A 4620-nucleotide genomic window follows, 5' to 3' on the forward strand; every position below is an offset into this window, starting at 1 on the left:
GACTTCAAGAGCAGGCAATATATTTTTCATGCAGCGCCACAAGAAATTCTTGATATTAGGAGGAACTTTCAGAGCCCACAAACTTCTCCAACCCGTGAATTCCGAACCAGCATCCTGCGACATGAGATGAACTGTTTGCAGATGATAGCCAAGCTTAACCGTATAACTCCCTTTTATGTCCCCTCTCCAACACCAAGAATCCGAGTAATTAGGGGAGACCGGGGTACGGATAATTCTAACTTGATCCCGCTCGTAAAAAAGGTCACGGAGAGCAGGTCCCTATCCCATTCACCATTACTGTCCAGTAGGTTGCATACACGAGTATCCTTCAACTCTTCGATACAGGCAGTATGGAGATTAGGATCATCTTTATCAGCTAGCCAAGGCCAACCCCAAACCATCGTTTCTTCGCCATTACCCACGCGACGGACTACACCCTCTCGGAGCACCGTTTGACCAGCCAAGATACTGCGCCAAAGGTAGCTTGGATTATGGATGTATATACGGTTTAAGGATGTATATACGGTTCGAATTTCCCTAGGAAATGGGATGCGATTACGCGTGAACTTCTGACTTAGTTCAAGTGAAAATTTAAACGGAATGTAAGGGTGAAATTTGTTACGATCCTTCGTACCTGTATTTCGCGAGATACCGAAAAATTCCCAATTTTAGTGGTTATTGACGGGATTATTTTTAGAATAATTTTGGTATTGGAATTTTCCCGAATTAAGTTATATTCCTCCGAACTTTTATCTGATTTAATCCTAACTAGCAAAGAAGTCTTGCTCTACAAGATGCACCATAGGATTGTGACAAGTGGCATCCCTATTTACCACATGGTAATTAAATAATTAATTAATAGGAAGAGTATGGGATAAGCTAAACCATGTCTACACTCCAAGTCTTCCACTCTCTCCCACACCCATTTTCGAAATTAGAAGGAAAAAGGAGAAGAAGAAAATCTTAGTCTTCCTCTTGGATCCAAGGACTCCATAGCCATGGTCTTCAACACAAGTGCTTCCATAATAGGTAAGACTTCGGTTTTATTCGGTTAATATGGCTAGAATCATTCCTAGAACTTAGGTTTAAGCTAAGGATTCATGAAAATGTGGTTATTATGGTGATTTTGTTTAGGATCTTCGGTGAAAAGTTTGAAGGAGAAGATCACCATCTTTCTACGGTTTAAAAATCTTCTTGGGAGGTAAGGAATCCCTTAAGTTGGTTTAGTCACTTGAAGGTGAACAAATGCTAGTAAATTATGTGACTAGGAATTTTATGCGAAAATTATGTGTTAAGTTTGTGGATCTACTAGTTGACTCAAGAAACCACACTTTGGATTTTTGGTAATTTTTGTATACATGTTCATAGCTAATTTATGCATGTATATGTCGTATTTATGCCCATATAGGCTTATACTTGTGAAAATAGTGAAAAGAAATCAGGATAGATTCTGGCAGTAACTTCCGAGATTTATTGGGAAAAATTGGTAAGGTATTTTTGATCCTATTTTTTTAGACATGTAGTTCTATAAGTGTAGAACCTGCATATAAAATTTCATAATGATCGGAGTAGTATAAGTATGGTTTTCGAATTTTTCTCCAAAACTGGTCCAGAGAGAAAATAATTCTGGACAGCACACTGCCGAGGGCAAAAATGGAATTTTCTGTGTTTATTCGCGGATCAAAATGACCAAAACTTTTTACGGACATCAAGTACTATAAGTTGGGGTTCTACCATAAACATTTCAAGTGAAAAAGAGTTCGGGAACTATCTTTACCGGCTCAATCTTTCTGACTGCGCCAAGCTGAAATTTCTGGCAGATTTGGGTGGACGCGGCCTTGGACGCGCGTCCAACGCGCGTCCATCGACGCCCAGAGTTACGGCGTCACGGCCGAAAGGCCGGACACGGACACGGACGCGCGTCCGTGGGCGCCCAGTTTCGGCGCCATTTACCGAACGTGCGGACGCGGCTCGGACGCACGCGTCCGCTGTGCGTCCGCAGCTGCGGCCAACCGCGAGTCCGTGCGACGCGGCCTCGTTTTCGACTTGTTTTTGACCAAACTTTTCCCCGATGTTTTAATCCCGAGTGTTATGATGTTTGAAAGGCCTACGGGCAAAAGAGATCTATTTTTGAAAGAAATATCTGTTTTGGAAAAATTATGTACATCACTTTAGAAGAAAATATTGTTGTTGAGAAATAAGTACAACTCTTGTAACTTGAGGAATTGTGTTGGAAAGCCTATGAGTAAATAAAAATGTTTATAAAACTTACGTCGAAAGAACGTATGCTATTTTGGTAAACAGGTTGTCAAAACCTTATTTTTGAGGAAAATACTACTTTTAAGGAGTGAGTACATTACGTGAGAAAAACGAGAAAATGATGATTGAAAAGCCTGCGGGCACTGAGAGTATTTTGAAAATCCTTCTTGGGCTGATGAGATAGCCGATTTCAACTATTGGACTCAAATGAGAAATATGTCCAAAAGAAATGATTTGAGAAAGAAAAACGGAATGAAGAATCATGTTTTCAAACCCTTAGTTTCTAAAGTGAGTTGAGGACGACCTTGATTGACCCACGGGTGGCTTTAAGTGTCATGGCCCAGTGGTCGTTGTGGATATTGTATGACCAGTTCATACTGCAGGGCGAAGTCTATTCGCCGGGTACTATATAACTCGTAGGATGAGGTATTCCTATGGGGGTGTGCACACTTAAGGTATAGTTACTCCAGAAGTCCGGGTAGGTGTTGTTTTTATGGACCTAGCTGGGCCAGCTAGGAATCATTTTAACGAACCTTACGTCCAGGGGATCAGTGTTAGACCGGGTGATGACCACTGAACCCGAGTTCGATGATCCAAGTGGTCAGAGTGGGAGTTATGAGAATGCTCCAAAGGCCTCACGCTTACTAAGAAGAAACTAAGGAAGTTTTAAAGATGAGAAAAGAGTTACCCTGTAACGACTTGAGAAGGAAATGATTCTATCCAAAATGTGACGAATTTTGAGCACGGAAATGTGCTGTTGAACCTCCTTTTGAGTTAAAATGAGGGAACTACTGGAAACGAAATATTTTACAAACTTGTTTGAAAAACAGAAAAATGTGTTTTAAGTGGCAATGATGCTGGTACCTTTATATGAGAAAAGTTTACGTGTTGAGTTAGCTTTATGCCTTATATTATATTGTCTACTATTGATAACCTGATTGCAGGTAGAGCTATAACTCGTGGGTAAATTTTACAACTTACAAATTATTATATTTTCGAAACCTTTGTCTACTTTTGAGTGACAATGGATTTCCTTACTTAGCCGTCATGCTAACTACACTTCGATGTGTTTACAGATGTTGTCTAGTATGGGCTCCTGAAGCCTGATGAGTTCTGAATAGGATGGAAGTCGAGGTTGAGGACTACCCTATCCTAGAATAGACACCCTGGAAGAATTATTTTTCCATACGTACATATTTGTATGTTGACATGATTATTTGAGGATTGTAAGTTTAGCCTTAGCGTTTGGGTATAGGAGAGATACCTAAGCGTGGCGGTAACACCTAGTTTTCTGCTGGTTAGACGCTTCCGCAATGTATTGTATTATTAGGGATTTTGTAATAAATCCAAGTGGTGAAAATTGGGGTGTTGCATGAGTGGTCTGTCAATCAACGGTTATGAACATCGCATTTCAATAGTTTGGATGGGCATCATCCCAAAAAGCCATACACTCCATTTGGTAATCTGGAGTGAAGTCTGGATTAACATTTTAGATATATGATTCATACATTCTGATATATTTTTATTTGCCTGATGCCAGTATGATGATTTGAATTTTGAAAGCATAGAAACAAGCTCAAAACATGCTTATATGCTTGAATGTTCTTACCTCAAAGTTAACTACCCACTATCACACAATGCTTTATCTTGTATGTTAGACTCAAGGTTACTAACTTCTCACAATAGTCAGGGACTTGCTTTATATGTATGAAATATTGACAAAAAAATTAGGTTTTAGATGTGAGTTTTTACTTATACCTGTGAATCTGAGTTATAGAAAACGAGCATATTTGCCCAATTTATAAAATATTTTCCAGGTTTCTAGTATTTGGTAACCCATGGAAAATTAAAGTCAAAGGAAAACATTTTCCCAGTCAAAGTAAAATACCCTTGTTTCTCTGAAAAATAATTTCCCCTTTTTTTTGAGGGGAAGTCATTTTCCTATCTCCTAGTATGCTTCTCGCCATCGCCGTCTCTCTATCGAAGTTTCACTTTCTCCTCACAATCTGTCTCCCTTACTCTCTCCTAACAAGTCTCGTCTAAGCCGGAGCTGAGCCGAAAAAGAAAGGCGGCGACCGCTTCCTCGAAACCGAGCGCCTCCCTGCAATCCCGAAACTCTGCATCTAGGTTGTGGCTCTAAACTCTTCAAGCCTAGAAACCATCGTCTGTTCCCGAGAAGGACCCAACCTATGAATTACTCTGATAATGAAACCCCATCTCCATCTTTGGACGACTGCGAACCAAATCCTCCGCAAGAAGCTGTTCTCAAGGCAATTTCAGGTTCATTTGGTTATAATTTGGAATCTCTTCTGCCCCTTGTTCAGTTTGATTTTGTAGTCTTTAATTGCATAATTTCATAGA

At 40.0% G+C, this 4620-nt stretch overlaps 1 long non-coding RNA gene across 1 annotated transcript; it reads left to right on the forward strand.

The window, feature by feature from the left end:
- Positions 1–1159: 1159 nt before the first annotated feature.
- Positions 1160–3784, forward strand: LOC116012737. Its single transcript, XR_004097189.1, has 2 exons — positions 1160–1201; positions 3336–3784. It is a non-coding gene; the product is annotated as an uncharacterized LOC116012737 (long non-coding RNA).
- Positions 3785–4620: the final 836 nt, after the last annotated feature.

The sequence above is a fragment of the Ipomoea triloba genome, chromosome 3 (assembly GCF_003576645.1).
Source record: "Ipomoea triloba cultivar NCNSP0323 chromosome 3, ASM357664v1".
Classification (NCBI taxonomy): domain Eukaryota; kingdom Viridiplantae; phylum Streptophyta; class Magnoliopsida; order Solanales; family Convolvulaceae; genus Ipomoea; species Ipomoea triloba.